The sequence below is a fragment of the Ascaphus truei genome, chromosome 21 (genome assembly GCF_040206685.1).
Source record: "Ascaphus truei isolate aAscTru1 chromosome 21, aAscTru1.hap1, whole genome shotgun sequence".
In the NCBI taxonomy this organism is placed as follows: Eukaryota; Metazoa; Chordata; class Amphibia; order Anura; family Ascaphidae; genus Ascaphus; species Ascaphus truei.
The window spans coordinates 11375149-11397808 of NC_134503.1; the positions used below are offsets into that span (position 1 = coordinate 11375149).

Sequence of the window (22660 nt, forward strand, 5' to 3'; positions counted from 1 at the left end):
GCTACTACCCCAACATTCCTTATTACAAGACTATGGGGCCTATGCAGAGAGCAGCGCTTTTTAAAATTGGAGAGGGGAATAAAAAGTAAGTTTAATGGAGCGTTTTATTCTCCATATGCAGAAATGGGCGAAATCCGCTATTTTTAGCATTACTGCATGTGGAGAATTTTAAATGAGGAGATGCGCGCAGCTGAAGGGAAAAAAAAAATCGCGCATTTTTTTTTTCTTCCCTATAGCCGACGAGCTCCTGCTTCTTGCCAACTTTAGTTGGCGGAGAAAATTGACGAAAATCGCGCCAAAAATAGCCGCTGATGGCGAGCGCGCCTTTCTGAATTCGGATACTTTTCAGACTGGCGAGATGTAGTTTCTCGCCAGCCGCGCGGCGAGATTTTGAAATAGAAAAAAAAATGCCGCGTTTTCCCTAGCTCGCCATTTTCGGCTGTTTTTAGCGCGATTTTCTCCGGAAAATGGCGAGATTTCAAATAGCGCTGCTCTCTGCATGAGGCCCTATGTACTTATATATTTACAGGTGAGACCCCGTCCTCTGGCTCTCCCCATGGGATCTGAGGGTGGAGTTCTAATCCCCTCCTACTAGTGACATCACTGGTCACCATGCCTACAGGGGGAGTGGTCTGGATTCTGCACCAGGTGACAAGCTAGGCACCTTCTAGAAGGAGGGTGGAGTTAAAAGTATACTTGGTGTCCTGTACTAATTGACAGGAGGAACACCTTCAGGGAGGTGGGTGTGGCTAAGCCTCAGCTGAGCAACACATATGGGGAAGGGCACTGTACTTTGCATCAACCCATACTGTTAACCCTTTATGGGCCTTACATTTCTTAGCTTCCCATAGTAATCCCAGACGGAGGAGTGGGGGTTAAAAATAAATAAATAAATAATAAATAAATAAATAAATATATATATATAGCACAAGCTTTTACATTTCTAATATTCAACATACATACTGTATAAGGCCGCGCTCATGGTGGGCGCGTTGCTGTGTGCACGCGCGTGCACTTTTGGGACTCTTACCTGATTTCCTATTGCAGCTCCTCAAGTGACCGCGGCGCTGTAGCGCGTCGACGCTGCTACATTTTGGCCAGACAAGTCAATTTGTGATTGCGGGCAGCAGTCGCGTGACGTCAGCGTCACGTGAGCTGGTTCAGCCACTGAGGGCGAACCAGCTTCGTGACGCGTTCGCCACGCCCCCCGATCGCCTCCCCAATCTCCTGCAGCCTAGTGCACACATCGCTGGGGCTGCAGGAGTGTGCGGGATGGCGTACACGGTAGCCCGCGCCGACACCCTGAGCTCGGCCTAAGAGAAAGCTCGAGTTGAGGAAGATGTATCGGATCAATGTGCAGCGATACACATCCCCCAAATAAACGTTACACTAGCAAGAATTCCAAGCATTTCAGCAGCCGTAAAATAAGTGGAGTATAATAAGTTGAGTATTCTGCGGGTCTAATAACTGTATCTGCATTGAATGGTTGAGTAACTTGTGTTTCTTAATCAGAGGAGAGCAGCTGTAGCAGAAAGTATCATGTTTCTACTGAATGGAATGTTCAGTGATTATCAGAAATATACTGTAGCAGGTACAGAATGTGGAGGACTTGTTTGGTTAGATTAAATGCGCCATCTTACTGTTCCTGTCTAAACCATGGGCGGCCAACTGCAGTCTTCAAGGGCCTCCAACAGGTCAGGTTTTAAGGATATCCCTGCTTCAGCACAGGTGGCTCAACCAGGGGCTCAGTCGAAGGCTGAAGCAGGGGCATCCTTTAAACCTGACCTGTTGGTGGCAATTGAGGACAGGAGTTGGCCACCCCTGCTGTTAAGGAAGTAGTCACAGTTTTTAACACCGTGGGGGTAATTTACAACAGCCCTTTTTAGAAACATCTGCCTGTTTTTCTCAGGTTGGCTTTTCTTTTGTTAATGTTTATCTTTTCCCGATCATGCTAATGGCGAGCTGAATTAGATAAAAAAAGATGGCCTTTCGTCTACTGCAAGCCCTGATTGACTGTAAAAACCAGTGCATACTCACACAATGATCTTACGTGGTGTGCTGAAGGGTCTCAAAATCAGAATTAAGGATGGGCAGGTTTGCGGGTTCAAAATCCGAAGCTCGAGAATTTGAGCGTTAGTTCAGATGTCAGAGTCAAATTCCAGAACACATTTCCTAAGTGTTTGCAAACTTGTGACTCCAAAGTTTGAGTTTCTTTTTTAAAGTCGTGATTCTTTTTAGTTATTTTTTACAAATCCAAAACCAATGCAGTTACAGCAAGACAAAAAGCCGAATTTTTTTTAGAACCAAAACACCAGTGGAACTGTACACCCTAAATCAAGATTGTTCACACCAATACGTGTACGGTATATCACAAAAAGCTAAACTTACATACAGCCTATGGGTGTGTCTACATCAAACCATGCTGATCATGTGTGTGGAGTATCTTGATGTCTTTTTGCTCCACACAAAATAAAAAGGTTCTTACACAATTCTTTTACATATTGCCTTTCCATTTCATTTTCTTCGTAATTACAGCACTTCAATGCCAAATCCTCCAGCAATTCACCATTTCAGAGAAATATCTATATAAATATTTTTTATGGGACGTTTTAAATATAGCCGTCACTGTGAACTTTTTAAGACATACCTTAAAATTAAGCCTAAATCAATTTAACGTCGGAATCACTGCAGCGTTCCTTTCTCATTTAGTTTAGGATCCATTAGTTCATAACTAGCCCATAATAAAGCATGTCGTGTGATACATTTAGTGGACTTTCTTGACGTCCTTTTCGCACTTACATTTTGGAACGAACATTTGAAAATGAAATATACTTTGGTCTTTTAAAGCTACCTGTTTAAAACAACTGTGAAACTAGTGCTGAAGCTGTGAAATACTTTCATTTTATTCAAATCCAAAATATGTTGCCACGGCAAAATAGGCGTCTGTAGTCTGTTTCACTTCACACACCTCTGTCCTGTATACTCCCCTGCAGATAAGACCATATTGTTTACATATTTCCCATTCCTTTATAATGTACTTATCATTAATGGCTGTAAAGCCCTACAAATAAGTTAACTTCTGGTGCTGAAAGTCAACTGAACTGAAGCTGTTTTATGGCATAGGGTTGCCAGGTGGCTTCACAAAAAATACTGGACACAGTGGTGAAAGGTGAAACGCGCTTGACACACACACACCTCCGCTCCATGCTGGTTCCTCCTCTCCTTGGCCCCAGGATACCAACACCTCCTCCTGATTGGCTGCTGCTGGGTAATGTAGCCAATCAGGATGGAGGAAGCTACCCAGCCCATTAGCAATAGCCCTGCTCTGGGAAATCATATGACCTCCCAAGCCAGTCAGGTCACTATGTCCAGAGAGGTAATACCGGGCACATACATGTCCAGTATTACCTCTAATATTTTACTGGACTGTGTCCAAATACAGGACAGTCCGGTTCAATACTGGACACCTGGCTACCCTAGGCATAGCACCACTGAGCAAATATGGCTCCAAGTCTGGTCAGGCCATGTTGAATTTGCGTGGTGGTGCCCTGGGTGCTCCTATGGCACAGTCACAACCAAAAAGGAAAGTCTCTCCATGCGGCAGACCTCATGAATACTTGGTGGGTCTCGTGGATGTTATTATGTGCTCCAGTAGTACTCACTGCTCATGCCAACAATGCTTTTCCAGTCTCCATGTTTTACAGTGCTCGGTTTCACCTTCGCGCTGATTTAAAAAATTGGGATTCCACAAACCTAGAGGCACAAGGTGCATTAAAATATCAGTGTATCAACAAGTTGACACAGACTTTTGACCCGATAAGTCGAAAAGGACGAGTAGCTTTATGGATTAGTTGTGCTTGGAGTGGTTGAGTGTCTTCTTTCTGCTGAGTGAGACTTACTCCAAGTGAGTGGAACTTGGCAGAACTACAAATGGTATTTTTCCCTCAAAGAATGAAATCCTAGAACTACTTAGAATTCACGGGGAAAATTGGAAGAGTAACTATGGGCACGCCAGTTAAGAATAAGACTTACACTGGAAGTGACGGGAGCGAAGCCAAGGACTTAAAAGGTTATGCATTACAGGAAACAAAACATGGTACGTCTGTATTATGATACTAAAGGACTTTGGCAGACAGACATCGATGGAACTGGATGTAATCAAAGCTATTGTTAGATATCATTTGTTAATGTCAAACAGGTGCAGGCTAACCCCTTGCATCCCCAAATTATATCTATATATATCAAGATGTTTCCCCCATGGAGAAATCAAGAAACCGCACTCGGATAGAAGCAAAAATAAGCCTGTATTTAAGAATACATAGCACACTTATATCCAACGTTTCGGTCCAGAGAGAACCTTCCTCAGGTAGTGCACTGCCCTGAGGAAGGTCCTCTCTGGACCGAAACGTTTGATACAAGGGTGCTATGTATTCTTAAATACAGGCTTATTTTTGCTTCTATCTCCGAGTACGGTTTCTTGATTTCTCCATGGGGGAAACATCTTGGTCTGTTTATGCGTATGGAGCATGCACCGGAAAATAAAATTTGTATTTGGAGTGCCAGCTGCCTATGTTTGTGTGTGCATGCGCATAAAAAATATATATATATAAATCACCCACAGTGTACTCAAGTCTTTACAAAGACATATAGTTCAGGGATGTATAACACGATAACTGCACCAAACAAGATCAGACAATAGGAAAGGAAATCCCTGCACCAGAGAGCTTACAATCTAAGTGGAATGTTGAGAGACTTACAGAGACAGCAGGCGAGGGAATAAATGCAGTAGATGGCAGTGCTTGGCCACAATGGTTGGTAGGAGTGACTGTGGGACAGTAGCGATGAATCCAGGCTATTGGGATGCAACTACTGTAGCTCCTTTGGCAGCAAACATATGACAAAAAGAGCAACATTTGTTGTAATCATTTTAAACAGAGCTGCATACTTCAGAGACGTATGAATAGTTTATTTTTAATTAGAATTGGGTAGAAAAAAAAAATCAGGCTTGTGGAATCTTACCTGTTTTTTTAAATACTGGGTTCAGTACAAAAAAACAGCAAATATTTTCTTGCGCCTTTATATAACCTCTTCAGAGAAAATCATTGAAGACCACTGTGGTGCAGAAATAGTTAAAGAAGCAATCCTGCCAAAATGTAGAATGGTTCTTTTTTCTACATAATTAGAATTACGGTGGCCTGCTTGGCTGAACCATGATCTTTCAGCTTCAGGAACCCCCCTGTTCCATAGATATTTACACCGTTTTTAGGTGCCGGCGTTCCGTCATGTAGAAATCAACAGGGCCACCGGTATCTACCAATACGAAGAGGCAACCAATGCGTTGCGGTTTCCTATTGGCCTGCAGGACTCGCAGGGTTTGGCGGCCATTTTGGTTTCCTGGTAGGACAAGAAAACACTGGCACTAAAAACCAACGTATCGTGGGAACCAGGGGTCCCCGCAGCTGAACCAAGCTATTTTCAGCTCCGGACTCCCCGGTTCCAATTATGTACAAAAAACTAAAAATCAGCCAGGCACGACTGTTTTAAATTGATTTATTAGACTCTTTAATGCAATATACAAATGTAAAGAAATGTTGATGTACAGTATTTTGCTAAAGTGCTATTAAAAGTTAAAAAAAAATTAATATTACAAAGCAAAAAAGGCATTCGGTCTGTGCATTTATTACACTACATTGAAGTTATTGCCCCAAATGTTATTCTATAGGACCTCCAAAACCTTTGAGTTTAATACACAAATATAATAAATAGTAGTGACATTTAACTGAATATTACAATACAAACATGCTTTGTGCTTGTACATTTAAATGACATTATTTATTACTGATAATGTATTTGTGTGCTCAGTGTAGGCTCCCTCACTGCTAAATAGATTAATGAATACTATATCAGAGTACCTGCCATAAGCCCAACCAGCCAGGAAAGGGTTATTGCATAATATTTCTATAAAAACAAGCCTGTTGTAGGATCAGCTATCACTGATGGATATAAATATATATATATTATTTGGCTAGTATCCACTATTGAACCGGGCTGTCCTGTATTTGGACACTGTCCAGTAAAAAAATGAGAGGTAATACTGGACATGTGTGTGTATACCGGTATTACCTCTCTGGACACGGTGATCTGACCGGCTTGTCGGGGGGGGGAGGGGGGGGGTCTGGGTTGCGGGATTTTCCTGAGCAGGGAGAGCGCAGGGCTGTTGCTAGGGGGTTGGGCATAGTATACTAAAGGAGACTGCTGTAGGAACAACCAGCACTGAGGGTGATAATGCTCTTATTTATACAAAATAATCATTACTATGTTAAATTACCTGATGTACCCCCTCCCCCAGCACTGAAGTGGTTAAAAAGGATCCTCAACAGGGTCGGTAAAAGGGTTTTAGGTTCCCTAAGTGAACCCTCAGCCATGCCCCAGAATTCACTTTAGAAAAGTAATATTGTGCCTTAGTATGAATACAAATTCTGCACTTATAGTTACAGGCTTATTTTACATTAAAAAGGAGAATATGATAGTTTGTACATTCTCATTGTACTGGGGAGGGTAGTTATGTGCTCAGGGTGCGGGCGTAGTTATGTGCCCTGGGGCGGGGGGAGGGTTAGTTATGTCCCCTGAGGGGGGTAGTTATGTGCTCTGGGGGCGAGTTGTTATGTGTTCCTGCCAGGGGAGGGGGGATAGTTATGTGCTCGGGGGGGGGGGGCGTTATGTGCCCTGAGGGTGGGAGGAAGAGGAGGTATGGACCTGGGGGTGCCGAAAGTGCCACATCAGAGAGGATGTGCTTACCTGCAGCCTTGGAGAATGGAGGGGGCCTGCTAGAGGAAGCCTGCACCACAGAGGGGTCTGTCAGTGGGGTCCTGCTGAAAGGGGGACAAGCAGAGGTGCCTTTCAGAGGGTGTCCATTGAGATGCAATTCAGTTCTACCGGCGTCCAGCAGGCCTCCTCTGAAAGGCACCTTTGCGGATTTGGCACGTTTGGGATGCCAGCGGGGTGCCCGTGTTAAAACCGGCCCTGATCCACTATACTGGGTAACATTTAAAAACCCAGAGAGTTTTGGGGTGAAAATGCAGGGGATTTCTTAAACTCCCATTGGGATGAGGGAATCCGTTGTAGAGAGACAGCAGATAAAATATACATTTCCAGCTAAACATCATCACTAAAGTAGTTGACATTATTACAAAGCAAAAAGGCTTTGTGTCGGTGCATTAAACACACTGAATTAAACTTATTGTCCTACCGGTTATTCTACAGGCCATCCAAAATTAAAAGGAGGGAAATGTGTTTTATTATACAACAGAGCCAGATAGCTTTGGAGTTTAATACACTAGTATAATAAACATTCAATTAAATCTAACTGAATACTATGTTTAATGCTTCTACATTCTACATCCCTTAATACTGGAACAATCTACCGGAGACTCTCACAGCCGCCACCAGTCTAAATTCTTTCACAACTAAAGCTGTGTCACATTTTAATCTGGTCTGTAACTGTTACATATGCTTATAACACATATTATCTTTAACTGTGCATGCAATGTCTTGTATATAATGTATAACCCTGTTCACGAAATGAAACTATGTATTTGTAACCATGTATTTGTCATCATAACTCTGTGCCCAGGACATAATTGAAAACGAGAGGTAACTTTCATTGTGTTACTTCCTGGGAAAAACATTTTCTAAATAAATAATTTAAATGACATTATTCAAAACAGGTTTCATGCTTGTATATTTACTGTAAAATTACCCACATTTGGTTGTCTCCCTCATAAATCTGCACTATACTCATATATATATATATAAATATATAAATATATATATATATATATATATATATACCAAATCATAAAATAAATAGAGGTAGCAGTGTTCGTCCAGTTGCAATAGTGCAAAATACAGTATATAAATACCTCAATATCAGGTGATCATTTTCTTTATTTGGACTAACAGTTGATATTTTAGGACAAGCTTTCAAGACCCTTTCCCTCACAGGGCCCGACTTGGACCTTTTGAAGCCCCAACCCAAAAAAATTAAGCGTTTTTCTGACTGAAGGAGGGACCATTGCGAATATAAACATGAAACTGAAATGAATGAAAGCATTATACTAGCATTGTTGTATACAAAGATGACGGTGTAAAGCTAAAATGAACATCACATTCCTGTTAATATTAATCTTTCGTGGGTTTTTGGAGAGCAAAGTAATTGATGTCTTCAAATGATAAGCTACGAGTTTTGTCCCTTTTGATGCACATGGTGCTTAGCGTCATGTGTGAACGAAAATGTCCATATTTATAGAGAACCTTCTTTTCCCGATATCGTCTTTATGTATTATCCGATTTGAAAAAAACAACTTAAAATGCCTTTGTTTCTGTTTGAGGCCCCTCATTCTGTGAGGCCCTAAGCTGTAGCTTAGTTAGCTTATGCATAAGTAAGTATGCATGTTTATCTTTATTTATATAGCGCCATTCATGTACATAGCGCTTCACCTCAGTAATACACGTGACAATCATATAAATAACAAATAACACAAATAACACATAATGGGAAGAAACGCTTGACATAAAAGTGACATTTAGGAAAAGGAGTCCCTGCCCCGAAGAGCTTACAATCTAATTCCTTCCTCGGGACCAGCAGTATTGCTCGACCCGCGTATTGGTGGAACGACCCGAGGAAGAGGGTAGAACTCCCGAAAGCTTGTTCTACAATATCAATTGCTAGTCCAAATAAAAAAAAAAAGAAGGTTATGACCTAATACTAAAGTCCAAAATGATAACAAGGCTACACCACCTCTTGTAACACCCCCCAGATGCCCACACACAAGCTGGACAAAGTCATGTCTGTGTTAGGGACAGCAAAAAAACCACAAACAAATTGCAGGCAAAACCTTTTTTTATTGGAGGAAAGCGAAGTTGAACACCCCCTCTCTGCGTTGCATGACTGAGGCCAGGAGCAGCCAGCAGGCATTGGAAGGGCGGCCCCTGTAACAGTGTCTCAGAGGCTACAGGGGGCTGTCCCACTCTGCATGCTTATTCATTGTCTGCAGTCATTCATCTCACTGTTGCTACAGAAGCATGTAACCCAGCCTGAAAGCAGCTCTGGCAGTGAGGAGCTGTGATTGGTGGAAGCATCTGCTGGGGGGACAATAATGTGTGAAATACCATCTGCTTCAAGGAGTTTGAGTCTGAGTGAATCTTGCTTACAGGAGGCACCCTAAAAGGAGGAATGCAGACACACACACACACACACACACACACTGAACAAGCGTCTCCTGCTGCATTCCCACACTGAACAAGCTTCTCCTGCTGCATCCCCACACTGAACAAGCTTCTCCTGCTGCATCCCCACACTGAACAAGCTTCTCCTGCTGCATCCCCACAGCAGCCTTTGCATCTGCCTCCTCACTGCCCATGCTGGGGACTTTACTGGCTTGCAAATACAAGGACACCCTCTTGCTTGAGAGTGCAAAGAAATCCAAACAATAAAAGGAGGAGGGGGAGAGAGACAGAGAGAGGGGGGGAGAGTCTTGAGCCTACTTGTTGATTTTGGCCCCAGCAGTGAACATGGGATTGCTACACTGCTCCAGGACATTACCCATAGAGGGGAGCTGCAGTTAAAAGGTAAGAGCACAGGTCTGAGAAGGCACTGAGCTGGGGGGGGGGGGGGGGGGGGATTTGTAAATAGTCTTTATTTTAAACTGTGGTATGCAACTGTAAATGAAGTAAAATATTTAGGGAACATGAATCCACTTGGGACTTTCCCCAGAAAGGTGTTACACCGCAGAGGAATGTGTGAGATGGACACTGCAGGGTTCTTTATCTTCAAATCTTTGCTTTGTGGCAATATTACTGCAGATTGGTTATTTAGGTGTATTAATTTGTCATTAATATATTGGGGTTGATGGCATTTTTAATAAGTTGGGGGAAGGGAGGGGGGGGGGGGGGTTGGCTCCAGTTTTGCAGCCAGGTGACTGATACATAGATTTATTTTTTTTAAAGTCTAAGAAAAAGGTATTTGTGGAAGGTTAAAATCAATAGGGTGCGAGCTTTTATAGCGGGACAAATAGCCATGTCATCTGCTGCCAACTTTAATACATCTACAACATAACATGCTGAGGAATGGGTAGCAGCACTGTGACTCCCTGTGCATCGATGGTATAAAAGGGTTTGGACTTTGGTCCACTTTTGCCATTAACCATGTAGCTGACGTTGCAGGTTCCCGCCGGCACGGCAAGGGTTAAACGAGGGTGCTACGGGAAGCGTTTGCTCCTCGCAATATTATTAATAGGGTTTATCGAGGTTTGCGGTGCCCGACCGCGATCTTCCTTTCTCTGTGCGCCGGTTACATCCGCGAGGTCCGAAATGACGCCAATACCTGCGCCCGTGAGAGTCAGACGCAAGAAACCCTAATAACTTGATTTTTTTTTTTGTAGACAGCGGAGGCAAAAGAACATTTTTTTTTTGCACCGTGTCCTGGAGTAAATTCTGCCACCTGTCCCGATTACGCTCCCCTTCCCCAATGTGTTTATGGTGTTATAGGATCAAGCCTCCCAAAGTCCCCTCTTCAGGTAGTGGTATATTTGATTAACCCCTCCATTGCCGTTGAGGACTGGCAGCAAATGAGTTAAAGATTCTGCATTGTTTACATTGTGTGATAAATTGGTACAACTTGCAAACATCAAGAACCAGGTTCTAGCACCTGTATGTAACCCAGGGGTGCCCAAATCCAGTCCTCAAGCCGCCCTCCTCCCCCCCACCCCCCCCCCCCCCCGAACAGGTCAGGTTTTCAGGATATCCCAGCTTCAAGAACAGGACAAAAACTGAACCTCTGATTGTGCCACGCACCGATTTGAGCCACCTGCGATGAAGCAGATACTATTTGAGCCACATGTGCTGAAGCAGGGACATCCTGAAAACCTGACCTCGTGGGGGGCTTGAGGAGCCGAGTGGAGCACCCCTGGTAATCAATACAGCGCAGAAGACACATGCATTAAACACTTTAGGATAAAAAAAAATATATACTTTTTTGTGCAATGAATAATCAGGCACCTTCGCAGCTAACAATAAAAAGCAGCAGTGTCGATTCATAGCGACAGCAAACGGGATATTTCTCAACAGATCGAAAGATGATTGATGCATTGACCTTGTTGCAATGCGCTGCAGCACCCTCTGGCAGCGAAGGGTTAATCACTTGATGACGCAGTCTTTAGGTCGAAGCCATCCCTTGTATAAAAAGGCAGCCACTGACAGTCTTCCTTTCATTTTGTGCCTCCAGTTTTTATTGGGGAGATAGACGGGCCCCCTGCAGACGCACTTACCAGAACGCCCTGCTGCTGTCTCTGTACGCTCTCCCTACCTACCAATTAGACTGTAAGCTCTTCGGAGCAGGGACTCCTCTTCCTAAATGTCACTTATGTCTGAAGCACTTCTTCTCATTATGTATTATTTGTAATGTATATGATTGTCTTGTGTATTACTGCTGTGCAGCGCTATGTACACATTAATGGCGCTATATAAATAAAGACATGCATACACACAGGAGGGGGTGCGGGACGACCCCCTGTAATAAGCAAATCAAGATAGCAGCTCCCACAGTTTTTTGTTGTTGTTAGAACTGGGGGGGGGGGGAGCTCTGTACCAAGTAGTTTTGGGGGTGCACAGAAATCTCATTTTAAAATTGCGTTCGTGTGCACTTATGTACCAAACCTGGCATTTCTCACTTGGTGCCAGCAACGTCCAAAAAATGTTTTCATTACAAAACAAAAATGAGTGCATCAAAATTATCCGCCACGTACCACACTTGTTTCAACTCTAAAATGTTTGTTTTATATTGTTTGCGCAGAATAAAGTTGCGGTGTACTAGTCACAAATGTATTTCACACAGCAGGGACGTTTCATTGTGTAGGTTACTTAAATGTCATATTTTTTGCAAATATGACTATTGTAAATAATATTTCACTAATAATTGATATTAACTAACACTAGTTATAAATAAAATAATACACGCTGTTTTCATTGAAATTGTATCAATCAGGAATTTGACATGATACAACGCGTCAAAAATAATTTAAAACACACTTTCCGCCATATGTATGAAGCCTTCATACGTACTACGCACGTTTTATGAAGGTCTGTATTACACTTTAGAGCTGACATTTTGATGCACAATTTTTTTTAGTGAAATGTAATCTTAGTTCCTAGGCCCCTTTAACTTCTGAGACGTCTGGGACCAAAGAGGTGAAACTTAGTTAAGCCAGTTCAGTCCTGGTTTTCCTTTCTACATAGTGTAGGGATGGCCAACTCCAGTCCTCAAGGGCCACCCCCAGGTCAGGTTAAAGATATCCCTGCTTCAGCACCGATGGCTCCATCAATGCCAGCTTCAGCACAGGTGGCTCCGTCTCTGCTTCAGCACAGGTGGCTCAGTGGTCAGTCTGACTAAGCCACCTGTGCTGAAGCGGAGATATTCTGAAGACCTGCTTGGTGGCCCTTGAGGACCCCTGCTCTACATGCTTGTGGTTTTGAGATCGCATTCACTGCTCCCGCCCCCTGCCCGCGAACACTTGATCGCTACACCGTGCAATCATCTGTCCGAGATCCAAAAGGCCGGGGGGAAACCGGTCTTCCAGCACTCCGCGGGTTAAAAACCATATTTCTTATACAGCCAGAACACAGCAGATACGTAACTGGTATCCTATGTATAATCTTGCATGTTTTCATGTTTGGGAAGGTAGAGGATAGAAGGGGATAGTCCTTAAACTGCAAGCCAATGGGAGTTTCCATGCTAGGACGCCCCGATTAGCACTACTGCAGTTTAATGAATTAGTCCCTAAGGGAGTAATTCTATACTGTCTGATGCAGCCGGTTGGGTAACTTCATGCGAAAATAAGCCCCGAAGTCTCACAGTAACTTTTGCGATGGGAAATGTTGGGACATGCACACAAGTATGTTACAAGAGGTTACAGAGCAGGGTAGCCAACTCCAGTCCTCAAGGGCCACCAACAGGTCAGGTTAAGGATGACTGAGCACAGATATCCCCAATACCTGGCCTGTTGGTGGCCCTTGAGGACTGAGTTGGCCACTCCTGTTATAGAGCACCCATATTTTCTCTTAAGAGTTTCCAGTGACAACTATTTCATATATTGTTTGTAAATGTCTTATGTCAGTAACATGTATATTCCCGGTTTGTTTTCTCACTGACAAGGGACTTATTTGTACTATAAGTTTAAACCCTGTAATGTAGATAGAAGATATTCCCTTTTGCCTTTTATTGTTGGAGCCTTGGAAATACCTCTTGGTTCCAGTCGGGACACGTCAAAGGATTTTGTTACTCTGAGCTCAGCAAAAGATTTAGAGGCGATCAGAGGGGGCAATCCATCCTAAACTGTGTATCACGAAGGGGCTGGCCTGCCTTAGAGAATAATAATGCATTGTCTTTTGGGAAGGTTGAACGCCTATTGTGCAACCCACCAATAAGTTAGTGCGCTCATATTCTGGGGCCCAGAGCAGCTGGATCCCAAACCCCCAATATCCCATCCATAATATAACCACTTGTAGCTTGCTTTGCTCTGTCCCATATTAGGCTGGGGCCATGGTACCGTAGACCGTGTGTCCGCACCCTGAGCGAACAGACTGCCTTAAAGCAGTGTTCGCGACCATGTGGCGCGCGTGTGCGCGCATTGCGCAAGAAATCAGTTGAAACTGATTTCTTGGCGCGACAATCGGGGCGAACCAGCTCCGTGATGCCATAGGCGCGCCCCCCACGGCCCGTCGACCATACCCAGGGAAAGCCCCCGCTTTCCCCCAGCCTCCGCACGCCTCCGCGCGGGTGGAGGCATCATGGCCCCAGCCTTAGAAACAGCTCTGCTTGTACATAGCGCTTGCAACAGACTTGCATTGTTTTCCCCGTATTAACCTTGGATGAAGATCACAGAAAGTAAATAAACGTTCTCAGAATTTATAGAATTGTTATCAGTTATTTTTTTTTCTCGCAACCTTGACCCTATGCAACTACGGGTCGGACCACTGTGCAAAGTGAGTTTGGAGACGCCAGGTCTGTAATGTGACAGGCAGATGGTGTAGGGAAATATCCATGGTTAAAATAGATAGGGAGGTAAAAAGTGACATTCAATGTGCCAATTCCAATGTGGGTTTAGTCACTGTGTGACTGGTGATTATGGGGGTGAATAACGCAAGTATAGGAGACCTGTGGAAGACATCGAATTAGGCCTCGGCCATGTTACCTGCTTGCTCGCTGACGCGCACGCTGAGCCCCTACAGCCGCAATTAGAGCGGCTTTAGTAGGGGCTCGCCTACGCTTCCGCAAGCGCGCGGAAGCGTAGGTCTTAGGTCATTTTAAAAATCAAGCGCTTATCGGAGCGCAGGGCCGGTCACGTGAGCGGTTCGCCCAATGAGGGCGAACCAGCTCCGTGACGTAACTGGCCTGCCCCCTGACGGCGCGCAGGGCAAGCAACCGCAAGGCCAGGGAAAGCACCCGCTTTCCCTGAGCCTCAGCACGCTTCAGCGAGCAAGCAGGTAACATGGCCGAGGCCTAAGGTTCATCTGAATTTGTGTCTGTGTTACTGTGTCTGATTGGGTAGAAAGTTTTCCATGTGCTAATTTATCATGAGTGAACGCAAAAGTAGATGATATGATAGAGAATCGCAAAACGCACTTTGTCTTGAATGCACCTTTGGCACATTTAAAAAAAACTGAAATTGAAATGATGCTTAAAGCAGGTGCTAATCCTTGTGAATTTCAGCTTTGGGGAACTTCTAGTTCCTGAGATGCTTACTGTTGAAGTGCCTTGGTTTTGCAGGGGTGTTAAAGAAGGAGGAGTTCCAAATTTGTATTTTTTAAGTGTCATGCGCTGTTTAAGAGATGTGTTGGAAATATTAAGTGACTGGGAGGTTAAAATGGAGCTCACCCAAGTCTAAAAGGTGGTTATGGTAACTTTAGACACTGAAGATGATAATGATTTGTAACAGTACAAAAAAATTAAAAATTGTTTATGTATGTGTGTATATATATATATATTATATTATATAATATATATATATATTTTTTTTTAAGAGGTCCTCTTCCATTTCCCTGAATTACAGATCGCGTCCATAAAAACACAGGACGCGATCTCCCCCCCCCCCAAAAAAAAAACTAGCACTGAGGGCATGACTTAGCCACTGATTGAGCCAACTGTGCTGAAGCAGGGATATCCTTAAAACCTGACTTGTTGGTGGCCTTTGAGGACTGGAGTTGATCACCCCCATTTATAATTTGTCCAACTTCTGTACTGTAAATAAAAACACCACGTGTGGTGCATTTGCATGTCTCAGACAGGTCTGCAACCCTGTCTTTCCCCATTATCGCTTGACAAACAGTGCTTCCACTGCAGCCAGGGATTCTGGGTAATGACATGCAAATGAGCTCAGAGTGTCACTCTTCCCATGCATTTTAACATGGACCTTTTATTATAACTTCTGTATAATTTGTTAGCAGGATGAAAAGCAATATATATGAAAATGCATGTATTTAAAATCAGACTTCCTGTCCCTTTAGGGGATATCTTTATTTTCTTCTATTTGTTAAGCAAACCCTTATTCCATCCTGTTTTTTTGAGAACTAAGTAGAAGCTGGGTTGCTTAGGCACACACGGCAATCACTGAAGGGTTAAAAGCCATCAACCCCCCTCCCCACCCCCCCAAATTACTGAATACTGCATGTTACCCCAAGTCTTTTCCTAACCAGACGTTTGCCTAGTTTTCATAGAATAGATTGTAAGCTCTTCGGGGCAGGGACTCCACCTTTTCCTGTTACTTTTATGTCGGAAGGCGCTTTTTCCCATTAAGTTATATTTTCATACTGTGGTGAAGCGCTGTGTACCTAGATGTCAATATATAAATAAAAATATGCATACTAATAATGTGAAATGAATGCATGGAGTTTTATCAGAGGGAAAGAGGAAAACAAACTTAGCAGCGTTTAGTTAAGGTGACTCCCATTCTGCGCCCAGCGTGCTGCGTCTCGGAGGGGATAAGCAGGGGGAGCTGGATTAAGGTCAAACAGGTATACAGAGATGTGTTTATTTATTTTTCTGTTATACTAAACTGCACAGTTGTATTTGTACCAGTATCTATAATATTTGATAGAGGTTTGCGAATACACATACATACAGCGTGTGAATTTTGACCACAGGCGAGCAGTCATGGCCGACTGATACTGATGCAGCGGCCATTATTCGAACACATCACGGCGCCGATTTTGAGTTCTCTGCTGTTCCCCACGCAGCATGAACGTGGCAAATCGCCCCAGGCACCCGCGCTTATCGCGGATGTTTTGTTTGAATTTCATGGATTCTGTTTCTTCGTTTGCAATAAAATGGATGAATTGTAATGTGTACAGTACTGTGCTACTGTGTCAATTTCATGTTTTTAAAAGCCAGAACACTAAAATTCGTTTTTCTGCGCTCGTATCTTAGTGCGGAAAGGCTGGAATTCATCCTGCGGTTTCAAATCGGGATTCCGATGTACATGACGCGTGAAGTGTTCGAATAACGGCCGCTGCATCAGTATATAACTACTTCCTGGAGCTATAAAAGTGTCTTCACAGTCCACAGTAACCAGTGGTTCTGGTAGAGGAAAGGTTGAATTATAGGTCTAGGTTTAAAGTAGGACTATAGTGGGTTTTTTGAATGTATTGTTGTTACATTTGTTTTTTGTTTTTTTTAATGTTTCTTTGTTTTTACCTATTACATTTTTGGGGTAAACACTGCCACAGACAATATGATTTAAATCTATGTCTGAATACTGAACTCAGTCAGACCAAGCTTGTTAGAATTGCAAATTGGAATAGAATAGGAAAGTTAAATCAATGATTTGAGGATTGCATATGCATTGTTTAGCTGGGCTATCACACAATAAAATGGACATAAGCACAAGACCCTGCAAGGGTGAAATAATAAGAGCAGTATTGAATCTATTATGTTGCCATCTGATTTCTTAAAGGAGAGATGTAGGGGAATTTACAGTAGAAAAGCGCCGGGCACTTTCAGTGTGGCTTGTAACCCCTTCCATATAATATTCCCAACACCAGAGCCTTTCCGTGTGTCTGTACATTGTGTGCTGGTGTCAGGGGGCAGTTAATATAGTTTTAATACAGGGGCGGACAACTCCAGTCCTCAAGTTTTCAGGATAGCCCTGCTTCAGCACCGGTGGTGCTGTCTTTGACAAGCACCTGTGCTGAAGCAAGGGTTTTCGGAAAACTGGACCTGTAGCTGGCCCTTGAGGGCTGGCGTTGGCCACTTCTGGTCTAACAGGTGTGGTGGGACCCTGGAATGGGTTTGTTTTTTGTTGGCGCCGGTTCTCCTGCTTTCTGCCTGTTACATTTCATGTGTTTTTAGGGACCAGGAGTCACAGAGGCGCTTTGTACATTATTTGCCAGCAGCCTGTCTTTGTGTTTTTCGGAAGTACACAGAGAGGGTCAATGGATGACTGGTCTGTCTGGCAGGGAAAGGGTTAACATTTCTCTCTAACGGACATGAAACATCATTTCTAACCAGCCTGCTTTCAAAGTCCTGATTGACCTTGGTTATTGATCGGTTATCACAGCCACTTGTACAGTGACACGACCATTACAGCCGTGTGCGTATTGGACAGTATCATTTATTCTTTAGAAGGAAACTGGTTCGAAATGATTGTGAATAGCCAACAGCCTTGAATAAGATGATCCTTCAATGTATCTTACCCACTCCTATAGCCAACTAGATTCTTTGGTGGCGTGTCCAGCCGCAGATGGGGATCCATACAGCAATAAACATATGCACAAACTGCAGCGCACTGACCAGAGGATAAAAAAAGGAAAACGGGGGGAGCAAGGGGTTAAAACAATCGTGAATGAGTAACCAAACGGAGGAAAGGCCTCCTAGGGGAGAGGGGGGAATGGTGAGTATATAAATACGGCGTCTATAATACTTACACGGCCAAGTGTAAGTATAGATACTTCAAGTGGTATCTGTGGGAGTTCCCACCCGTCCACACCGATCAGCACAACTGGAGACAGATGTTGCGCGTGAGAAAATACTTGTAGTGTTTTTTTTTTTTAATCAACTCTGAATTACATTTTTAATGTATTATAATTTATGTAACAAGCATTTTTTTTTTGTTCCTATAACAACCATTTACAAAGTTACAGACCCTTCCTCTTTTGAAACAGGCTCTGCCACACCCCTTTGTGAGCCCTGCCCTCTCTCTAGCAGTGCACCAATTGTATCTAGTGACTGCCTGGTCACATGATCTTCCCCACAGAACATTGCATCTTTGGTCCGCTTCTGCGGCACTGACGTTCACATTTAGTGAACCCCTGAGGCGAATCTTCACCCGTCGATTACAGGAGAACGGATCGACCGGCATAGAACGGATCGACCGGCATCTTAGCTAATTACTTATTGTGTGGATTGTATTGATGCCCATATTAAAGGGATTTAAAAAAATATATTTTTTATTTTTTTAAACCAGCAGCTTGGACCGCTGCTTTAAGCATGTTTCATGTAAGCTCACGCAGCATGAGAACAAATAGAAGCCGGGTTGAACAGTTCTGGTTAAACAATTTGCTTTTGAGGTTTATTCTTGCTGTGCTATTCAGCTGGCTCCATAGGCCAAGGTTGTCCGGCTTCCAAGAAGCGCGAGGACAGAGCGTTTACCAGCAGTATCACTGGGAGCTGTTTGTTTTCAGGAGCTGTTTGTTCCCGGGCAGGCTAAGTTATGGGCACACACAGAAAATGAACAGCAGTTTGAAAGTGGCAATCCCTCATAAGACCCAAGTTAAGTAATTCCAGTGACACGATTAAGGAGTCTCATCTAGGTAATTGATTACAAAAAATAAAATAAAAAAAGTTCTCATCTGACACCTTGAAGTATTTTTCATTTATTTTAAGTGAGGTTCGGAAGGGGTGTGATTACCTCTGGCTATTCCTTTTTGTCTCATGTCACTGTGTGATCAGTGAGCGCTTGTACTGCCAGAGCCCCCTCTCTCCCCTCCCCTTATCTTTTAGTGTTTTTTTTGATGAGGTTAGGGTGGGATAAGGGGAAAGAAAAGAGATTGACAACCTCTTCCCCATTCATATGCAGACCAAGCAATATCATACATGCGTTTTTTTGTAGTCATTTTTTAAACTCTGAACGACATTTTTAATGTATTCTAATGTAACAAGTTAGCAACCAGTTACAAAGTGACATCCCCTTCCTCTTCTGAAACAGGCTCTGGCACACCCCTTTTTTGAGCCCTTCCCTCTCTCTAGCAGTGCACCAATTATATCTAGAGACTTCCTGGTCACATGATCTTTCCCACAGAGCTTTGCAACTTTGGTCCCGAGCCGAATCTTCGCCGATTGATCGCAGGAGAACAGATCGATCGACACCTTAGTTAATTACTTATTGGGTGGATTGTATTGATGCACATATCAAAGGGAAACAATAAAAAATATATAAAAACGGCAGCTTGGACTGCTGTTTTAAAGTGAGGTATATTTACAGTGCAGTGAGCACTATATCAGATACATTTATTATTATTAGACTTGGCAGTGTCACAGGCCCCTTTGGATGGCATGGTATGAGCCAGTGGTTTTCAACTTTTTTTTTTTTTTGGTTAAGGAACTCTATAAATATAGTGTGACATTCTGTGGGACCCCAACCCACTCTAATAGCGCGTCTGAGATCAGATGCATTGTAAGGAACCCCAACCCTCTCTAATAGCGCGTCTGAGATCAGATGCATTGTAAGGAACCCCAACCCTCTCTAATAGCGCGTCTGAGATCAGATACATTGTAAATTCTTCAGTATTTGGTAACATTTTCAAATTGCAGGGGACTGTTTAGGGACGCAAAGTAGGACCTAGAACCTGAAAGGGTGCTTCTAAAGTCCCAAGGAGTATCCGTGAACCATATGCAATAATGATCCTTAATCCCAAGGATAACAAGCAGAACAGACAATATATATTCATGAAACGGTATAAGTACTGAATAAAGCCCGGTGTTGTGTGGTGTTCCTGGGATGGCCCAATCGCCTGATATTATCGCGGAGCCCTCCTATACGGGAGAAGGGGGGAATCAATGGAGTGGACGGTGTGTGATGGTATCCTCAGCTAGTGCAGTCTCCAACCGTCTGATGGATCCAAGCAGTTTGCTGTAACATCCCCTTGTCTCATACTACAAAACACTGCAACACCACACTGGCTAATATAAACAACGGTTGAAGGTGAGTGGAATATACTCACAAACTTCTTGTCCATCTGTTCTGTGCACGTGCGTCCATCCCGATGAGTAACCGTATTCTATGGAAGCAGAGAAGGGTTAGAGCAGGGGAGCGCAAACTTTTTGTGCTGCGCCCCCCTATCTCTCTGCCCTCGGCTCTCGCGCCCCCCTGCCTTCCTTCAGCCGCGTCAGATGACGCTGCGTGGGCGTGTGACGTCAGGTCACATGGTGCCGCGGCGTCTATTGACGCCGCGTTGCCATGGCGACACAACACAGACGGCTGAATCCCGGTAAGTAAACAGTTGCAGGGGCCTCACGCGATCCCCCGGCATTTAATTTAAATGCCTGGGGGAAGAGCGCGGGGCCTCTGCAACAGCCCGCGCCCCCCCAGCACAATCTCCCGCCCCCCCTGGGGGTCGCGCCCCCCACTTTGCGCACCGCTGGGTTAGAGCACTGCAAAAAAAAGGCTGAACTGGAAACGGGTCACAATGAAATTATTTAATAGGCAAAGATAAAGTGTCTTGCACGGCACAAAACACGTCGGAGGACTTACCTGTATTGTCCTATTTTTGGCACCATGCCTATTAAATAATTTCATTGTGACCCGTTTCCAGTTCAGCCTTTTTTGCAGTGCTCTAACCGTTTTAGGGATGCCCGGGGATCCCTGGTCTGCGCATTAGAAAGAAGATGAACAAATCTGTGAATAGACTTTCCTGAGGAATACGCTGTTGGTATATACTTTTCCCTAGGGTTTGGCAGTCACTATATAACTAGCACAATGCGCCTCTTCTCTCGAGACTGACATCTCCACCAGACTGTGTACAATGGCTTTGTAAAATGGACCGCTGGCTGCTGAGCTAAAGCAGTCGAATGTAATTTGATTAGAACCAAACCCTGAACTTGAAGTGCATTTCTGGAATGTAAATGGGGATATTATAGAACGTTCTTACAGGAGAGGGCTCTTTTCTTCGTCTCGTATGAAGTACAAATCGGCCAATTTTTGGTTTTTGAAACATTCACACATTCCCAACACAATTAAAGCAAGGAGTAAAGGACCAGGAGTCTAAACTGGGTTATAGACTTGGCAGCATTTACTCAAGTGTATGAAAAGTAGTAGAGCATAGTGGCACCTAGAAGCCAATCTCACAGCAGTAGCCACCTTTGATGCTGCGTTTTAACCTGAGCTCATAATTGTTACGTTTGGCGCATCGTTGATTTTGTGCGGTCCAGGAGACAGACCTGCTAGGCAGAGAGTATAGACCGACCCGTACCTGGGATCTAGATCCCGAAGCAGTAGAATAGTGGGGTCATTTTCCAGAGTCAGGGCAGAAGAGAGGCAGGAAGGTCGTGGTCACAGTTCTGGGGTCAGGGCAGGAGAGAGGCCGAATGGTAGAGTTGAGGTAGTCCGGCAGCAGGTATGGGTCTGAGGCAGGCAAAACACGAGACAAGGTAGGGAGTACCTTGCACAGGCAAGGAGAGCGGGGAATGGAAGCCTCAAAGGGAGAAGGCAGGTGTGAGCAATCCAGCTCATGCAGAGGCAGACTTCCTGCTTCAGCAGCCATGTTGGTAGAGGCAGTGAAGTCAGGGAGCATCCATGTTGGAGATCCTTATGTGATGTGATTAAGTAAAACAGGTGTTCTGTTCCCTAAGGGTTAACGTGCATTTTCAAAGCTAATTATATGCAAATACTACATTGTACATCTTTGACATTGGCTTAACACCCTGTTACTGCAACATAACTTTGCCAAATCTTCCAATAACGTGATAAGTATGTCAGACCCTGAAATAGGTTTTTAACTCAAGTTGAGAAAGAGACGAAAGGGAAATAATGCTATGTTAGTTAAATCATAGTTGCTCAACTCCAGTCCTCAAGCCTCCCCAACAAGTCAGGTTTTCAGAATATCCCTGCTTCAGCACAGGTGGCTCAGTCTTTAAATTAACCCCCTACCCTAACTGCTAAAACCCCTTAAATTAACCCCTTCCCTAACCGCTAAAACCCCTTAAATTAACTCCTTCCCTAACCGCTAAAATCCCTTAAATTAACCCCGCTTCCCTAACCGGTAAAAGTCCCTATATTAACCCCTACCCTAAACAGTAATAAAACTTAAATTAACCCCTTACGCTAACAAGGAAAACCCTTAAATTACCCCCCTACGCTAACAGGGAAAACCCTTAAATGACCCCCCTATCCTAACCACTAAAATCCCTTAAATTAACCCCCTACCCTAACCATTAATAAAACCTATCTTAGAAGCGGCTGATCTGCGGAGGTTGCGGTGACTAAATGTCCCATTCCGCTTGTGAATTTCTCTTGCATGCATTCACTGTTTTGGGGTTTAATAAGAGCTGTCCCCAATTTTCCTACTGTAGAGCTCGAGCTAATGCTGCGACACATCAAACCGGTGTGTACCT

The 22660-nt window shown here is 43.8% G+C and overlaps 1 protein-coding gene and 1 long non-coding RNA gene across 5 annotated transcripts in view; one reads left to right on the forward strand and one right to left on the reverse strand.

The window, feature by feature from the left end:
• Positions 1 to 22660, forward strand: part of DAB2IP (DAB2 interacting protein) — a 613541-nt gene that overhangs the window by 92308 nt on the left and 498573 nt on the right. Inside the window, exon 1 of one of the 4 annotated variants that reach the window (XM_075578972.1) lies at positions 9003 to 9630. The exons of the other annotated variants lie outside the window; for them this stretch is intronic. The gene's annotated coding sequence lies outside the window, so the exon portion shown is untranslated. Of the gene's footprint in view, positions 1 to 9002; positions 9631 to 22660 lie in introns of those variants that run through there. 4 annotated transcript variants of the gene reach the window in all.
• LOC142472147 (uncharacterized) overlaps positions 1 to 22660 on the reverse strand; it is a 44325-nt gene that overhangs the window by 18784 nt on the left and 2881 nt on the right. The window lies entirely within an intron of this gene.